The sequence below is a fragment of the Neofelis nebulosa genome, chromosome 13, assembly GCF_028018385.1.
Source record: "Neofelis nebulosa isolate mNeoNeb1 chromosome 13, mNeoNeb1.pri, whole genome shotgun sequence".
Lineage (NCBI taxonomy): Eukaryota > Metazoa > Chordata > Mammalia > Carnivora > Felidae > Neofelis > Neofelis nebulosa.
The window spans coordinates 75,077,410-75,096,875 of NC_080794.1; the positions used below are offsets into that span (position 1 = coordinate 75,077,410).

The 19,466-nt window shown below is 48.1% G+C and overlaps 1 long non-coding RNA gene and 1 other non-coding gene across 3 annotated transcripts in view; one reads left to right on the forward strand and one right to left on the reverse strand.

Annotated features, from left to right (window-relative positions):
* Positions 1-19,466, forward strand: part of LOC131493390 (uncharacterized) — a 76,918-nt gene that overhangs the window by 45,067 nt on the left and 12,385 nt on the right. The window lies entirely within an intron of this gene.
* TRNAR-CCG (transfer RNA arginine (anticodon CCG)) lies at positions 2,503-2,587 on the reverse strand. Its single transcript has one exon. It is a non-coding gene; the product is annotated as a tRNA-Arg (tRNA).

The following is a 19,466-nucleotide window of genomic DNA, read 5'->3' on the forward strand; positions in this document are numbered from 1 at the left end:
TGCACCCAAATAAATACTGGAGATCAACTTCTTGGCAGAAGAGGGCTCCTCGGTCCCTAACCTGACCGTCACTCACGTGACCCAGGCAAAGTTTGTACCTTCCTCCCCTTTCTGCTGGGCGCGATCTGCTGGGACCGGTGTAATCAAATTGAGGGCAAACTTGTGGAAATGACGGAAGACCATTTGTGCTATTCTATGCGTTCTGGTGAAGACAGCACTACCCCAGGCATCGTTTCCATCTCTGGGATTTGTACCTTCTGCAACTAACCACGCAGCCAGTCCTCACGGACTATACCATTTTCCTCTCCTCCTCCTCCCGCAATTGCCTCTGAAACAAGAAAAAGGAATTGGATCAGAATGAGTAATTTCCCAGTCCTTTTATAGGCCTACACGCCCGTTATTTTGCTGTTTCTTGCAACTTGCGCTCAGGCGTCTGGCCCTCAGTTCACCAAAGACTGACACACCCATTTGGGCATCTTTTGTCCTGCTAGACTCTTCAGTGACCTGTGCCAAATAAAGATGCCTTCAACTTCCAAAGAATCTTCCTTGTGTTCGTATTTCTAAGACACAGGGAAGAAGGTAGGCATTCGAGTAGCCGGATATTCAAAACGGAATTTTGGCCGTTAGAAAATTGGCCTGAAAAGTTAATGATACAGGCGTTCGTACTATAACCATCAGGGGCAAATGTACTCATATCAGTGTTAGCTGTTATTATTAATATTATTATCGCTACCAGTGCTCTTGCTATCTTTTCTACCAAAAGCCTGGCCAGCAAATTGTTCATTTTTCTCCAGCTGTCTGCATACCCTCATACACCAGCTCGTTTCTCCAGTCGAAAGGCCAGGCACCGATTCTACCACATCCCTGGTGAACCAGCCAGCCAGATCGAGTATTAATCTGGAATATCATTCCGGCCACCACGGGAGAAGCCAACAATGGTGTCTTCACTTACAAAACCTTTCCCTCTTGGATCTCAAAGTACTTACTGTGCGCGACTAAAAACTTAGCCTACACTTCTCCCCTTGGGCAGGAGTCGGTACCATCAGAACTAGTCTAACAATAAGGCAATGGCTGCCTGTTTCAAAGGAGAGCCTTTCCTCCTTAATGTCAACCATCTGGAGAAGTTTAACGTTCTATATTCTTCATAAAATTCTACGTAAGAGGTCAGTTTAATTTTTTAAGAGTCATTTAAACATCCTGAGTACATTGTCAGCCCCCAGGCAAGAAATGCCTCTCAGGCTGGACCAGGGAAAAACCACATGGGTTGCTCGTATGTTTAGTCTAGTACAGAGGTTCCCAGCCCTGGCTGTACCTAAAACGATGATGCTTGAAGACAGATCGACTCTGTCTTCCCCCACCTCCGGAAGTGGTAGTTTTTATCTTGTTTTATTTGTCTTGTCCTTAGGATTCCCAGGTAATTCTATTGAGGCAGGCAGGGTGAGAACCACCAGCCTGAGTCTGAGGAGAAATACAGGTTCAGGTGTTACTATGGTGAGACCCGCTCAGACTTCACAGCACCCTGCCCTTGCTATAATAAGGCGCGGAATAAACCCATGCGGCCCTGACTTATCCTCTGACTTCAAACATAGCCTCAGAGCTGTTAACCTCGCCGTGCTATAGGTTGAGTTGTGTCTACCCAAAGATGTTGAGGTCCTGACCCCCCCAGCACTTGTGAATGTGACCTTATTTGGAAAGAGGGTCTTTATAGATTGTCAAGTTAAGATGAAGTCATTAGGTAAAATAAATTTAAACGACTTTTTTTTTTTAAATGGGAGCCTGGGAGGCTGAGTTGGTTAACGTCCGACTCTTGATTTCGGCTCAGGTCGTGATCACGTGGTCCATGAGATCAAGCCCCATGTTGGGCTCTGTGCTGACAGTGCAGAGCCTACTTGGGATTCTGTCTTTCCCCCTCTCCCTCTGTCTCTCTCTCTCTCTCTCTCTCTCTCTCTCTGTGTGTGTGTGTGCCCCTATCCTGTTCATGCGTGCAGTCTTTCTCTCTCAAAATAAAATAAACATTTAAAAAAATGAAGTCATTAGGGTGGGCCCTAAACCAATATAACATGTCCTTATAAGAAGAGCAAATTTGGACATGGAGACAGACACGCACAGGGAGAACGCCATGTGAGGATGAAGGCAGAAATCAGGGTGATGCTCCACAAATCAAGGAACTCCAAAGATTGGCAACAGAGCATCTGAAGCTAGCGGCAAAGCCGGAAACAGATTTTCTCGGAGCCCTGAAGGAGCCCACCCGGCTGAGACCTTGATCTCGGACTTCAAACCTCCAGGACTGTGAGGCAATAAATGTCTGTGGTGTAAGCCACTCAGATTGTGGCACTTTTTCTATGTCAGTCCTAGGAAACTAATGCACCGAGTGGGTCAGTGCAACATACTTAAAAAAATTTTTTTTAAATGTTTACTTTTGGGAGAGAGACAGAAAGACAGAGCATGAGCGGGCAAGAGGCAGAGAGAGAGGGAGACACAGAATCCGAGCTGTCAGCCCAGAGCCTGACGCGGGGCTCGAACCCGCGAACCGTGAGATCACGACCTGAGCCGGAGTCGGACGCTCAACCGACTGAGCCACCCAGGCGCCCCTCCATTTTTTCAACGGGTAGGGCGATGGCTCACACCCATGAACCGCGAGATTGTGACCTGAGCTGAATTCGGACGCTTAACCAACAGAGCCACCCGGGTGCCCCAAGTGTAACATACTTCGAAACTCCAGGCAGGTGAAGTTTATCCAGCCCATGCGTCACCCTTGGCCGCACCCTGCCCATAAGGGCGACCAAGCTGTTCAACTAGTTCTAATAGTCTGCAAAGTGAGGACAGTGAGCACAGGGCAAATCATTGGTACTTCTTGGGACTACTAGTGCAGGCTTCTAGGAGGAGGCGACGACTTTGGATCTGAGCTTTGGAAGAGGAGTATTTGCTTCGGTAAGAGTGAAGGGAAGCAAAAAATGTGGCAACTTAGGTACTCCAAAGTGAGGGGCTGCCTCAAAGTGAGAGGCTGCAGGTGAGGGATCCTGACAGGAGGAGGAAGGAACAGCCCTGGGGGCGAGGGGGGGTGTGTGGGCACGTGTGCGTGTTTGGCGTGGGGAGTTGAGCCAAACGGACAGTAATAAAAGCAACAGGAAATATTCAAAGAAAGCATGCTCTAAATGGAGTACCGCACGAAGCCGTATTCAATCCCAGGATTGCCCTAACGCATCTCGCAGGCTATTATTGTCCCCATTTTACAGATAAGAGAAACGAAGCTCCAAGAGCTGAGTCAGGCCCTCACAATTTACCACTGTACTAACACTGCTCGCTAGTTTATACTTGGGAGCTACTCCCGGGAAGGGGGGTGGGGTGGCGTGGATGGAGATAGAGAGATAAAGGTGGTCTAGAAGCAAATGCCCATCTTTACTTGACCAGGGACTGAAGCAACCCCAAAGCCTCCATCCTCGTGTGGGTCCCAGGCTGCCCCCCTTGGCCATTTCCAGTTGCAGTCCCTCTTCCGGAGGTTACAGACGGGCCAGGGAGATCCATACAGAGCGGGGCGTGCTCTCGGATTGAAATCCGGCTTTGTTCTTCAACTCCAGTGTCATAGGGGAAAGCAGAGAGGGGAAGAGAAGGAAACAAAAAGTTTCAGCCTGTGAGTAGTATTTGCAATGTGATCTATGCGTTCTGAGCCAAGTTACTATACATGCTCTGGGGAGAATTACAAATAAATGACGAAACATTTTGAAACATGGCTTATACCTAATTAATCATGGAACTTGAAGAACAAAGAAAACATTTCTTCAAAGTTTCTAGCATTTTGCCTATTAAGTGGAGAGGGTGGGGAGGGGGGGAGGGAGGAGAAATCTCCATGCCCCGTAATGGATACACTATGCACTTCATTTGGGGAAAGAAGCTCTTAATCTCCCTTGGCCGCCTGCAACCTCGGAATCCTTACATCTTTAATACTTTATGTCGAGCATTTTCATATTAAAGGGACTGAGAGTTTCCAGATCATGAAATCTTCCTTGGCTTTTTGTCCCTTGATCGTTCAGTCCAAACAATACTGGTTTTGAGATTAGGAGATCGTCAGGAATTTCTTAAGTCCCCGTGCTGTCGCACCCTGAGATTCCGGTGTCCTTCTTACACCCTGCCACTACTCAGCGACATCTGTGGGCACGTGCCGCTTTGAAGCCAAAGCTCTGAGGCCCAGGTTTTGTGCCATGTCTATGTTATTCCGCATGCTCTTAGCCTCTGAACCTTGATTTCCAGATCTGTCAAATAAGGATAACAATAAATACCTTGCTGATGTATTTTGACCGTTAAGTAGAATAATGCCACAAAAGCACTTAGCCTAATGCCTAGAACATAACTGCTCAAAATGGAATATATAACTGAATCTTCCAGTTTTTTGAGGGTACTTCTGGCATCCTCTTCTTATCCGTAGACTTGGCCAAGGCACCATTTTGCTTCTCCAGCTGAGGCACTTCTGTAAAACTCTGTCTCACCGGCGATGGGTTCGGAAGTCAAAAGTGACTTTGGACTTGGTAGCCAGCATTTGCAGCTCCAGTGGGGAGCCATCGTCCCACACTTTCCTCTGGAATTTTTCCAGAGTCACTCCACGTGCGCTAGTGTGGACACAACAGGAATCAGAGATGTATGGGTTTTCCTTCCAAACATTGTCACTTTTTCTTTATGTGGCTTTGGACAAGCTGAAGAGGTTACAAAAAATATACTATATTAAAGTGGTTGTGAGGAAAACCTGGAACCTGAACGCCCCTCTCCCCGAGCTCTGTGTAGCGAACAAGAATGAAGAGAATACTTGGTCAAGGATTTTCCGGAGCTATGGTGAACACCTTCCAAGTTTCTAAGTCTATTTTCTCCTTCTGACTTCTAACAGCTTAGGCATGGCCATGTTGGGGTTGGCCATTCAAAGATGCTGCCAGGGACTTTGAATCTGGAAGGGACAAAGCAGAGGCTCATAGAGAAGTCTGGAGTCGGGTGGTGGCACCAAATGGCCGGTGGTCATGGTGCCGAGGATAGCTAGCATCGTAACCAGACAACGCCCAAGGCATGACCTCAACTGTGTTCGTTGCTCTGCAGCTCTCTTGGTTTGGGGTCATTTTCCATCTCAGCTCTCCAGGCTTCCTGTAGACTCTGTAAGCCATGTGACATCTTCCTTTTAAATTCCTTTTCTGCTTCAGTTAGCCATTGGGCTACTTTGCTCACAAATGAGAATACAGACTGAGACAAAATCAAGATATGCTCACCGCCCACTACATGCCAAATCTCGTATAGATGAGGAGACTGAGACCCAGAGAGTGGCGGTCATTTGTCAAGGTCACCAGGCTGGTCAGAGGTAGTGCAGTGGTTTGAAACCCTGTCCGGCTTTCCACTGAATTCTTTCAGCGAACAGAGCTAAAAGGTAAATGTAGAACCCATGACCGTCTACATTTGCACTGAATTAGCTTTGAAGATGGGTTTTTTTTTTGCAGGTTTACAGTTGTGACCTGGCCTCTACATTTCCTTCCTCCACCCCTCTTGCCCCACTCCCTGCCCTACACTGGTGACTAGCAGTCTGTAAATTGAGTCAAAAGTGAAATATCTTTTAGTGCCTAGAATCAGTCCCGGTCTGTGCCTATGAATCAGACAGCCACTTGTTCCAAAACAGTGGAACGACTTGGCTTCGTGTCCTTCATCGAACTTGGTGTTGGTTGTGTGTGCTGCTAATTACCCTTCTTGGTTCACGTCCCCTCGGTTGATGCCTTTAGAAATTAAATGCACGTGCCTTGCACGGGGTGGAGTGAGGGCTTGGCTCATTTGGTTTCCATTTTACCCATCGCCCTACACCTGCTGTTGTACCAACAGATGGCATGGTCCACACACTCTGGCATCGAAGGATGGGACGTTGGATGTTGCCATCTGCCTCTGGACCTGCCAGATTAGTGTACTTTTCTGCGGGGGTGGAGTAGCTTTGCCAAAGAATGGCCAAAGAAGCAACTGGAGTGGATATCCACATGCACACTCCCATCATCTTCTCTGTCTTGAACCCAAGGAGAGAGTTAGCAGCTCTCTAAGCACCTAACTTACATACCACAGCTTTTCTGGAAACAGACGCACATAAAACCACTTTATTCTTGACCTCACTCCAGTGTATCTGCAGAACATCAGTCTGGCCAGGACTTGGTCATCTTACTTCTTTTTCACTGTTTTTTTTTTCTTTTTTTTTTTTTTTTTAGAAGTCAATTATTGAAGATATTGGGTAGTAAAAGCATTTTAAACTTTATTACTCTCTTTTCAGTATTAGATACAGAAGGTCTCGGTCAGCGATACCGTGTATAAAATATAGAAGCAGTGAATTAAATGCAACTTGATGGTACATGTTGTACCTTCATGAAAACAAAGGCTCAGGAACACTATTTGTGAACGTGTTACCCAATAAAGTGTTAGCAAAGGAGCCCATAAAGCTGCCAGAGGGATTTAACCATTGCTAGAACGAGAGGGAAACACTATTCAGTTGGGCTGGACACAGAGTGAGGTCTGCTGACTTTATCACAAATGCCAGAGGTTTTTATTATTATTATTATTATTATTTATTTATTTATTTATTTAAAACACACGGAAGAAAAGACAGTTGGGTTTGGCACCAAAAGGTCTTGTGGTAAGGAAAAAAAAAAGGAATATCCAAAAGTGCTCAAAATAATCTAAGGGGGAGAAACAGATGTGAAGAAACGAAGGCAGGATGTCATGGGGTGCCGCGCTGGTCCATTTAAAGCGACGGCAAAAGGCGAGATAACTTCTCCATGGCGGGTGATAGACACGAGCAATTGAACAGTTCATACCCTCTCTGTTGTCCCTGTCACGAGATTTGTAGGTCGCTCTCAGCCAGCCACTGGGGCTAAAGGGCACAGGTCATGACCTGCTGATTTACCAAAGTATGATCAACTCACACAAATTATAGGCGTAAGAGAGTCCTGACAACTTCAATATGATGTGCAAGGAGCACAATTATTTGTGACATGTGAAGCCAGTGTGAGACCATAATTCTGTCGCTGCGTGACAAGGCATTATTAGCCAGGGCAGGCAGCGGCTTGAACCAGGAGCAGCTGGAGGAGAGGCGGAGAGAGAGAGAGAGAGAGAGAGAGAGAGAGAGAGAGCAAGTGTGCTCCATCAGGAAGGCCTGTGATGGGCTTTCTCTCCCAGAGTGCCAAACAGCAAGGCCCCCTTTGTGGAATGTGGGGCCGCTCCGAGGACGAGGCGCCCTCCTGCTATCAGGTCCTGGGAGGATAAAGAGGAGGGTGGGGGGAAGGGGGGGGGATGAGGCACAGCCCACGGGCCTGTGGGGGGCGCACAACCAAGGTGTTGTCTTTGAAACTGAACTTGGTGTTTTTGAGGAGGCCCGCTGCACCGCAGCACAGTTTCCAGGGGCAGATGAGGTGGGGTGGGGGGTGCCGGGCAGAAACCTCCCCTCCATCAACCTTTCTTCCCGACGAGTCCTCTCTGGAACTTTCAGTGTGGCTGCTGGGTGAAGGAGGAGATGGTCTAGGGGGCCCTCTGTACTTCAGCAGTTTCTGCAGGGGATCAGTTCAGGGGAGGTGTAGGTAAGCGTTTTCCTCCTGGGAATGGGGACCCGGGCTGTCCCCAGCATCCGGGCCCCAGTAACGCAGGGCTTCCTCAGGCTGCGTGTGGGGGTCACGCGACAGCCGAGGGGCCCACAGGCTTATCTGCGAAGCGAGGAGCCGGACTGTGTTGTGGGTGACTCCTGCAGAGGGTGGCTGCTGTGTTTGGGGGCCGCTTCTTAGCTCGGTGACCTTTGCCCCACTGTTGGGCAGTGTGTGGTCAGGACCTGAATTCACGCAGTTTCCAAGAATGCTCCCTGGACACCTGCTGGGTGCCAGCCACTGCCCCAACCGCAGAGAACCGGAGTGAGAAACACCTCTGGGTGCCCCCAAGAGCTTGCGGTGGGTGAGGGTAGGCAGATGACAAGCGATTAAAATCCACGGAGGGGTGGGTGCTGTAGGGATCGTGGGCGAACCACGAGGGCGTGGCTCACTTCCTCACGTCATTCGGACAGCTGTCGGTGCAGGCCTCCCACCACACCGTGCGATACAGGTCTTCTGCCTCTCAGGCTCTGCCTCCTCCCCTGCTTCGCGGCCATCTGACGTCTGGAGGCCTGACCCGAGGGTCACCCGACCCGAGGGTCATCAGCGGCAGGCACAGACAGTTGCTACAGGCAACTCTGTAGAGTAGCAATCAGCACTGGGATCGTTTTCTTGTTGCCGTTTACTGTTCCTCCTCCTACAATGTGAGCTCCGAGAGGGCGGGGCTCTGTCTGGCTCTCTTCAGTATCCCAGTTGCCTAGAACGGTGTTGGCACAAAGTCCTTGCCCGGGAAATGCATGAATGCCAAGCACTGTTCTTCGTGCTCTTGCCCTTAAATGCACGAGCCCAGGGGTGCCTGGGTGGTTCAGTCAGTTGAGCGTCTGACCCTTGACTTCGACTCAGGTCACGATCTCATGGTTCATGAATTCTGACGGTGCAGGACCTGCTTGGGGTTCTCCCTCTCTCCCTCGTTCTGTGCTCCGCCCCTGCCCTCTCTCTCTCTCTCAAAATAAATAAACTTTAAAAAAATAAATATATGAGCCCATTTAATCCCCCCAACCCCCCAGTGAAATAAGCATGTTAGGTATCTGTTGCTGCATAAGTTATCAGCTTGCAGGGTCATGGCTTAAGGTGACAATATTCATTATCTCTCACGGTTTTGTGCCTGGGCTGAGCCGATTTTTCTTCCGGTCTTGCTTAGAGCTTTTCACGAGGCTGCATGTCCCTGGGAGCTTGGTCAGGGCTTGAACATTCAAGATGTCTGCTCATCCTCCAGGCCCCCTAATTGTGTGCCAGTCGAGCCTCGACTTCCTTACAGCATGGGGTCTGGGCCCCCAGAGGGAAGCAGCAGAAGCTTACGAGCCTGGGCTCAGAAGTTCCACAACATCACTTCCTTCCCATCCCGTCGGCCCCAACAAGTGCTGAGGCTAGCCGGTATTCGAGGAGAGGCGAATGGACCCTCCCTCTTGACGCCAGGAGTGGCATTTGCCTCTGCAGATGACGGGATCGTATCTGGAGACTCTCTGTTACAGTATTATCAGCCTGCTTCACAGCCGTGGACACTGATGCTTGGTGAGATGAAAAGATGCATCTAAAAGTACGTGGGAAGAAAACGGCAGAACCAGGGTAGCAGCCTGGAATAGTCTAACCTCACGTTCGGTGTTTGTTGCTCACTGATGACTCTTCGTAATAGCCCCTCCTGAATCTCGTGTGACAGAGCTGGTCTCTTCGGTGGCTCTCCCTCTGCTGTTTACTTTCTCCTCACAGTGGCCAGGGTTTAGGAAGGCTGGGGCTCCTTAGACCCAGAACCTCATCCAGCCTCTACAGCTCATAAACCGTGTGACCTTGAACAAGTGTCTGGACCACTCTGAGTGTCTTTTCTCCATCTGTGAAGTTGGACGGTACCCTAGGGGGTAGCGGCCAGACAGGATTGTGGGTGGTTATAATAAGGCCGTACATGTAAAGCACTCCACACAATACGTGGCACCTAGCAATCACTCAAAGGGTGACTGTTTTAAGGTGACAAGGATGTCTTTAGCTGGCCCGGAGATAAGCCCTCACAGATGTGTTTCATAATTATATTTAAAGTGTAAGGATTCCCAGGTCATTGAGCAACACGCTCGTGTTTAATGTTAATCCGAAGATACGTTCTAAAATCAGCAAGAGTATTTTTAGGGACTCGCTTGTTTAGGATGTGTTCATCATACTCTTCCCTGCAAGCATCTGACTAGGCATCCTGCCATCCTGTTTCTATAGGGAACTTTCCATCAAAAAAAGAAGAAAAAAAAAGATGAGCAGAATGATATGCTGGGATTGCAGATAGACCTAAATCTAAGTTACTAAGAGAAAACTAAGGCGAAACAAACAAATAAACAAACATCCCCCGAGGGCCCCTTGTGTCTCATCCTTGATTCACTGGATTATTCGAGACTCTTGGGTATTAGAAGTAGCATGGCAGTCCTGATTCCAGCCAGCCTCCGCGAGCGAGAGGGGAATTTAGGGTCAGGCTTTGGGAACTTACGTAGCGTCGTCATCAGAAATCACCGTTCCCACTGCCTAGCTCTGCTTTTCCCATGGCCTCCTTTCCCTCTTCTTCTTGGGCAGCCTCTGCTTTGCTTCCAGTTCCATGACTCAAAGAGGGGGAGGCCCCTTCTTCTCCTGTTTGTTTTTTTTTTTTTTTAATTTAAAAAAAAACGCCACAGATTATAATCAGCTCAGGTTGAGCCCATGTGTGATGTAACCAGTCACAGAGTTTCAGGGAGTAGAATCTGATTGTCTAGCCTGCGTCAGGGCCAGCTTCTATAGCCCGGGGGTAGGAATTCTGGGATTACTGGTCCTGTGGATTGAGGGACAATTGTGCAAGTGAAATGGGAACCTTTAACAGATTCTCCTCAAGGACGGTTACAATATGGCAGAGCTCTAGATTTACCGAAAGCTCCGGGAAAGAATTCTTGTCAAGATGAACACAGCCCCTGTGTTGCTTGTGGCTTGGGTGGGGACCATTTTTCTATTGATTACCCCTTTGTGCCCTACTGGCTGTGTTTATTTGTGGATGTTTATTTTCTTATGGGCATAAGGAAATGCTCAAAATAAGTATATAACCTTCACTCAAAGTCCCAGCTTCTAATTTAACTTCCCTAACATCACCACATTTATTCCACAGCCCCTAGATTAGCCAGCATTTGCTCAGTAAGCCAAATTTTGTGAAAAATATTTTATTTCTTTTATTTGTCCCCAAATGTTTCCATTGTATACAAAAATGAGACAGTGTTCCTTTCGGGGAGAAGGAGTTTCTACTTTGGGTTTAAACCAAACAAAATAATATTTAAGGAAACATTAAATAAATTATTTATCATGTTGGTCAGCGTTTGGGGGGAATATAGCTTAGATAAACAGATTTTTAAGGTCAGCCACTCTAAGGGCTGAGTTTTTTATAAAAAACAGCCTCTGAGGTGCTTTAATAAATCTTTAAAAAGAAAAAAAAAATCAGGCCCCTGTTTTCATTACTGAATCATTTGCTATTGCTGAATAATGGTCATTCAAGAGGTAAGCTTAACCAGCAGGCCCCGATAGCCATGCTGGGAAACTCACAAGTTATGAAAAATCTGTGTTGATAATGAACACTGCTGGTCATGCTTGGATTTCTGTGAAAGCAGCCCAGTCCTTTGGTTGCGTTTTAAATCAGATAAATGGACAGAACTGGCTGATTTGGGTCATAAAATTGTCAAATGAAGATAAATTCATTCCTACTCGATGGGAAACTTCAGAGGAGAATTAGAATAGATGTAAGTAAAAAAAAAAAATAATGTGCTGCTTTCCCCTCAAAATAAACGGGTACCAGATTCATCAAGTGGCTGTAATTCACCTCCTGGGTCGTCCGTCTTCTCAAAGTGCAGCTGAAGGCATCTTTTGGTCTCATTTCTACTGCTAAATGGCATTCCTCAGCCAAAGAAGGGTATGGAGAGGAGACGAAAGGATGCTTGGATCCTAAGAAATGGAAGTGGAAGGGGTGGGAAGCAAGGGCATGGACGAGGCCGGAGGAGAAGAAGTGAGAAATGGAGAAAATCTGACGTTGTAGAGACTGGCCAGAGAGCAGCGCTGGAGGCACGGCTCACTGTGGCTCCGGTTTCATTTCTTTCTGGTTCATAATTTGTCCGAAACGTGAAAGCCTCTCATGACCACCTCTTATCTATGCACTGAGGCAACATCCCTGGATGTGGCCCTGAACTCCCCCCTTGGTCTTGAGAGGAGGCCTGGGCTGGGAATGAGCCCAGAGGTTCCGAGCCTCGTCTCTTTCAAGGGTGGAACCTGTAGCAGAATTTCATGGCTTCCAAAAAGAGGATATTTTTTGTTTATAAGCAGGAAGGAATGTCACTAAGGAGTTGGGGGTGGGGGTGGGCGGGGGTTGAGGCTGCCTGACCATAAAGTGCCTCAGGGTTTGAAAGTTCAGGAGAAGAGAGCTTGACTAACCGCATCTGGGACTTGAGGTTTTATTGAACTGGTAATGAAAATAATCTTTGCAAAATATCTTGAAAACATTTGAGAAACACAGACTGAAGCTGCCACCTAAACACACGGAAAGAAAATAGCCTCACATTCAGATTCGCAACCTGTTAACAGCAGGTACCATGTTAGGTGCAAAGCACAATGGTTAGGAATGCAGTCTTCAGAGCAATGCAGAACCAAGTACAAGTCCCCCCTCTGTTCGTGGTAGAACCGTGACCCTGCTGCTTTACCTCCCTGTGCCTCAGTGGCTTCATCCATCAAATGGAAATGGATGCTCCCTCGGTGAGCCACCACGAGGACCTGACTGGGTAAGTCACGTGGAAACGCTATGATGAAAGAGCGTCAGAGTGGCCACAAAGCCTTCCCCTCTCTGCATCCACTCTTGTGGTGTTGCAGGCATCCCATTAAGAGTCTCTTTGGCCACCCCTGGAGTTGTGGTTGGCTGTGTGGCTTGGGACATTGGCAAATGTGAACGAAGCACGCGGAGACTTGAAAATTGTCCACCAGGGTTTTCTTTCTCTCGCCGGGCTTGGATCCCAGGGACTGCTTTGCAGCTGAATCCGAACCAGCCTGTTGGACCGTGAGGCCACATGGAGAATCACAGTGACCCAGCGGACAGCTTGTAGACTGTCGGACATGTAAGGGAAGCCAGTCTAGATCGTCTCAACCACTAGCTGACCTATCATGATACAGGGGAGTGCCCAGCAGCCGGGAGCAGAAGACCACCCAGCCAACCCATAGAATTGGAACCTAAATAAAACGTGGTTGTTGATGTGAGCCACTAGTCGTGGGTGGCTTGTTCTACAGCAAAAGCTAATCGATACAGGTGGCATCCATCCTATTATTCGCCTTGTTGATTAGATCAACCAGTTTTTCAATTTGAGTTTTTAACGCCTTTTTGTTCAGAAGATTTTCTTTCTGTGGAGATGGACTGGGGAATAGCAACATCTCTGGCAGCTCTTGTGAACTGTTTAGTAGTTTAAGATAACTGCGAAAGCCGAGATATAAAACCTCAATGAGATTTTTTTCTGAAGATGTGTTAAAGTTTTTCCTTCCACCGTATTTCTAAAGTTTGCCATCAACATTCTCAAAGCCAGAATAACGTGCAAAAGAAAATACCAAACACTGAAGCTCACTGAAGTTCAGTGGCAAGATGAGTCAAAACAGAAAGTCGCTCTTAAACAGTTCTGAAACCCTGAACCCAGAGGACCCTACCGGAACTAAGAGACACAAAACCGGGTAAGAGGTAGGTAGGTCAGTGCTTTGGAAGCCATCCACAGTCTCTGGGGGGTAGTGACAAGCTTTGCCAGCTATCCAGGTGTAAAGGAGAGAAAAGAGTTTCTGGACCAAAGCAAAAGGAAGAATCTTCCAGATAATTTAGACCAACTGAACACTCTTGGCCGAATTAATCAGAGACTTGTAGCCCAAGTGCGTCTGATGGCTTCCATTATCTGGACAGCTGTCTCATTCTTCCACTTCCCTTGGAATATGTATGTTCTTTGGCATTCCACCTTCCTTTTAGTGCCTACATTCTTCATCCAGGTTGCCGTTTTCTGAGGTTTTGAGAGTCAGACGCTCGGTAAATTCTGGACGCAGATTTTTGCCTTGAAGAGTCCAAAGCGGTCATTCACTTAACACATATTTATTATTCAATTATGAGGCGCTAGACACGGTGCTAAGCACTGAATATGCAACAGTGGCCAAAGAGACCAGATGGCTTCTCTTGCAGTGTACGTCTAGCGAGGGAAAGAGGTTCACAACCGGACAATATCATGCCACGTGAGAAGTGTTGTGGTTGCGGAAGGTCAGGGCGCCGTTGGGAGAATCTTGGATGAGCACCCAATTCAGACCTGGGCTCAGTGGTCAGGAAGCATGTCCCAGAGGCAGTGGCATCTAAAGGTGAAAGATAAAGAGCATGAAGAAACGTGACTCGGCAGAAGAGTGTGGCGGGCCCAGAAAACAGTATCGTATGGCCCGGCCTGAGAGAATCTCAGGGAACTGAGATTTTCAGCAGGGCCAAATGCTTGCATCAGCAGCAGGTGCCAGCGGGACCTCAGCGCCGCAGAGGGGCATGATGGCGAACGCGGCCACAATCTGCCTTCCCAGTTTTACCCGAGAGCCATGGTTAATTTCAGGCGGTAATACTCATCAGTGCTCTTCGCAGTTGTATCTGTGCGGCCAGAGAGCATACGAGTGGGGACATACCAGCTGGCCAGCTGGTGTTCTGAAGGGACGTTGACCCGTGACAGGTGTATACCCCTCAAGGTTAAGCCAGACTCCGTAGCACTCTCGTTATTCTCCTGAACCAGCTGTGAGGGTGAGGGTGAGGCCCAGAACGCAATGAAATTATGCCTGTCATAAGAAAGGACTCTAATTAGAGTTTTGAACTTTAGAAATCCTCGTGGGGCGCCTGGGTGGCTCAGTCGGTTGAACGTCCGACTTCGGCTCGGGTCATGATCTCGTGGTTCATGAGTTCGAGCCCCACATGGAGCTCTGTGCTGACGGCTCGGAGCCTGGAGCCTGCTTCGGATTCTGTGTCTCCCTCTCTGCCCCTCCCCTGCTCATGTTCTGTCTCTCTCTCTCTGTCAAAAATAAATAAACATTAAAAAAAAATTTTTTAAATGGCTGTTTCAGTTCTCTAACACTGCACAACAAACAACCTCAAAACTCAGCAGCCTTAAACAGCAAACATTTATCACCTTACAATTTCTGTGGGTCAGGAATCTCAGTGCAGCTGAGCTAGAAGCCCCTGAATTATGATCTGTCACGAAGTTGGAAGCCAAGCTGTCACCCAGGACTGCACTCTCCCCCGAAGGCCTGAGGATCAGGGGAGGATCCACTTCTAACCTCATCTGTGTGGACTTGACTGTGTTCGGTTTCTCATGGGCTGTTGGGCTGAGAGTCTGGATTCCCTGCGGACTGCAGAAGCCCCTCTCAGTTTTTTACCACGCAGATCTTTCCGCAGGACACTTTCCAGTCTGGCGGCCGACTCCTCTTAGAGCTAGCAGTGTGGACGTGGGAGAGGGCATATGCAAGAGCCTTTTTATAACCTAATGTTGGCAGGGGCTTCTCATCATTCCCGCTATACTCCATTTGCTAGAGATAAGTCAGTAAATCCAGTCCACGCTCAAGGGATTCTCTCTGTGACAAGCAGGAATAATATTTACCCTGCAAAGTTTTTAAAGGATAAAACGAAGTGATATCTGGAAAACGCTGGACACATGTTAGCTCACATTAAACGGTGTGGATTCCGTAAGGAAATTGCTTTGTTTATGCTTAATATATCCATGAGCTGTTGTCATACATCATCTTCCACTTACGCTTTTTGGACGAGTCACCTCGCAGGAAAAGCCGACACAACAACTCTTCTTGTACAACTAGTAAGAGGTCTAGAACAAGAACGAAGGTAAGTAGGGGACAGGAGGGAACAACAGATAAACAGGATGTGGTGCTGGTGGGTCTCATCAGAGGACGGGACCCCTGTCCATCCTCTGTTTTGGCTTTCTCTCAGGAATCAAGTTTTGCACCTTGGAGCTGTGAGATCAGGTGTTGTCCTAAGCATTTCACATATATCATTTAGTCCTTAAACCATCCTTTGCAGTAGGTGCCATCATCAACCCCATTGTAAAGTGGAGGATGGAGGAACTTGCCAGAGCTGATGCAGTAGGTAGGAGATGCGGGTACCAATGATGCCAGAAAAGGCAGCTATCCCAAACTCTATACCACAGCGGTGTCGCATGGGGCACAATGCCTGTGGCTCATTTCAGGGAACTTGCATGGGGTTGGCACAATTTTCTCGCCTCGGTGGGAGACTGGTGTGCCACCCCTGGACTCTGAGGATGCGTAGCCCCTAGGCTCCCCTGAGAACTCAACTCCTGTTGACAGGCCAGTTTGGTCCAATCAGTACGTTGGTTTTCCTCCAATCTGCCGAACAGCTCCCGAAGCTCCTCCCTTCAGACTGTGGTTCTTCCTGATAGCATCCTGGGCTCTCAGGTAGAACCAAGAAAAAGAAATTCATCTGGGGGAAGGCAATCAGGCACTCTAACCTCCTTCATGCAGGCTCCTTGTAAAGTCACCCGTGTGCTCCCCCAGCAGAGGAGAAGTGGACCCTCTCCTCCCATCTCCACTGGAGTCCATTTTTATGCCCTGTACCCCCTTGGACCATGCCAAGCACCCCAATCTCTTTCTTTGTCTAGACCCTACCTGACCGGCTCCTGAGCCCCAGGGTATATACCCCCACCCCCACCCCACTTATAAGGGAATAATAATCAGACAGTGATCTCCATCTAAAGGGGATGAGCCCGCTCGGGGGGCCTCACGGCGACACATGGCATCCCCTCCTCTTTTACAACACAAAATTAATTATTTTTCACTTTTCAGGCCAAGAGAACTTTTAAATTCAATAGATTTAGGGCCTAATTACTCATCTTTGCCCACTGGCCTTCACAAAACCTGCTTTATAACTGCTGCAACCAGAAGGGTGGGCCAGAGTTGGGAGCAAGATGAGATTTTACAATCTGGAAAGAGTTCCAACATGTTTAGCAACGACTGACAGAGAACAACTGTTTCTACCCAGGATGTTCGAATCTATGCCAGGGAAGCAGAGTAGTGGAGTCGTGGAAATATGGAAGGGAATGTGTGATAAAAACAAGGAGGGTTGCAATTAACATCCAAATAAAGGTTGGAAGAAACCCACTGAATATGTTGGCATCTGGTAGATTTCAAGCTCAAGGATTAAAACCTCCAAGTTAAGGGAGCAATTTTTGGTTTTCCAGCAAGTACCTCTAGGGGCAATAATTTTCAGGGAAAGGTAGCTCATAACCCTGAATGTAGTATTAACATTGCAGGCTGCTTGCCCAAACTTATTTTATTTTCATTTGCATTATTGGTTTGAAAACTCCCCTGGGTTCTTGATCCATATCATGCTGGCACATGTCCTCGCAAAAACTGAAATGCTGAGCCAGCGTTTAACTCTGACTGTTTTACTTGACTTGGGAGAGGCCCAGAGAAACTTACGTTGCTACAGGAAGAGTGATAAAACTCTCAGCCCTACTCCTGAACGGATCATGTCACCAGGGAGATATTTAGAGGGCTGGATTCTTTTCAGATGAAACCCAAGAATGTCAGGGGTTGTGCAGAAGTCTCCATGACATACGCATGTGTGTCTGTATGTGCGAGTATATAGGCATGCATATACACGCATCATTTTTGCAAGCAAATTGCAGGGAGATGTTGGCTACGACCACACACAAATTTGGATCGCTGTTCATGGGGTGCCTCCGATAGTGATAGCCAGATCGATTGCCATGCTGTGTTTTCAGCCACATTTACAGCTGTGACTTGTTTCTCTCCTTGCCAACTGATGAATCAGGTGAGGGATTTGGCATTGCCTATTTTACACAGGAGGAAACTGAGAGATTTGCCTTAAGCCACAGAACCGGAGGGTGAAAGACAAGACTAGGAGTCTGCACTCTGCGACCTTGGCTTCTGCATTCAATTCTGCTTCCCTCTTACTCTGAATATCCTATACTGGGAAAGAAAAAGCCATCTGTGTGATCTCCCAAGGAAAGATCCCAATCAGTATAAGCCATTCACATCTATTGCCCGCAGCAAGACTGGAAACTTACAAGAAAAACCTGCTTCCCAGCTCCACTCCAGCCCTGAAGGGGGCCTCAGAGCCTCCTGCAATGCAGCCATCATCGTGCCTGGCTTCTTAGTGAGATGTGGCCCGGAAGTGGTTTTACTGGCCCCCTGAAGCCCTCTGGTCAGACCTAACCTCTGGCTCGTTCCCCACTGCAGGAGACATTTGCTTTCTGGTTGCCTACAGCACCTTGAGTTTCTTATGGGGAATTACCCCCTTTCTCCATCTGCCATTATGTGAAATCTAGGCAAAGGTGAAAGTCCAGGTGCCCACTTGTCATGTGGAAGCTGAGGGCATGGGCTCCTCCCTCTAGATGCGTCTTTGTCCAAGCAGGGCCAGGTAGAGGGCAATCAGATTTTCTCTCCTGGCACTTTGAATGGATGCTTTCCCAGCATGTGTCTCCTACTGTGTCTCCAGCTTCCTGCTTCCTAGGCCTCTGCAAGTGGGAGATGGCCCGGGAAGCAGAGACCTCTTCCTGTTTCACCCTCGCTCCCAGGCTGCTCAGAAAAAGAGCCAAGATCGTGTTTCCGAGAGGCCTTTTGTTTCCTGGGGGCTGTCTGCCTGGCTTCATGGGAGAGGCAGGTGGTGTTGGAACTTGGAAGCCATGGAAGGCTTTCTGGATGGCCTGAACAAAGGTGTGGAGGTGGAAAGCAATGAATCTAGTTTTCAGTACAGTGCGTGTATAGGACAGGGGTAGGAGGTAAGGCTGACGCATCAGGTTGGCATCAGTCTTTGAAAGGTCCTGAACGGAAAGTCAGGGAGTTCGGAAAGCAGGCACGGAGGAGATAAACACTTCCACAGTCAGCCCATCTGGACTGTCAGCCCATCTGGACCCTGCTCCCCTCCTCCCTGTCCCTGACGCCCTGCTGGCTTACTTTACTCCCTAGCTGAGGTCTGAAAACCAGGTTGGGGTTCTATGGATGACCACTGCATCTCTGGAAGAACGAATGGACTAGACCTTCCCATTTCCATGATGGGAGGAGAGGAAAAGCCTTGTAATTACTGCTGAATATGGTCACTGTATGAGCTTTCTCTGTTTATACTCTTTTGTCTGCCCACCCCCAGAAGCTGACGACCAGGTTCTGCAATTCTACCCTCCAAATGTCTCTCATAATTGTCACCTCTCCCTCTCTAAGCCCTGAGGCAGCGCATGAGGCATCTAACTGACCTTCTGGCCACAGTTGTACTGCCCCTCCCACAATATGCTTTACCACAATAGAGTTCAGTCTTATGATGCATCACAGATCATTTTTGTCTGACCAACTGCGTTTGGATAGATCCAGTTTCATAAATTTGGTACGGAAAGCTTGTTGTGATGTCCTGGCCTGAGATCCCTAAGATCTGTCTGCTTCCCCCACTGTTTCCACCAGCCTCTCCCACAGCCTGGCTCCCTGCTTTTGCTGTCTCACACCTCCACGTTTTTACACCCATTCTTCCTACCTGCAACGCTTCCTTCCACACTTCGGTTCCACTGTAGAACTCTTGCTTCTCTTTCCAGACTCTGCTTAAATGTCATAGTGGACACAACGCCTCATATAACAGTCACCCATTGAATATTGAAGACGGGTCTCAGCAAAACCTTTCTGCCTTTCCTCTGGCCCCAGCTACTCCTTCCTTTGGCCTCCCAGCGTTCCTTGAATGTAGAGACCTCTACTGTAGCACTCCCTACCTTGCATTATAATCTCCTATCCCCTCATTGAATAGTAAGTAGTCTTCCTGAATCCATAGGTATAGTGTGTGTG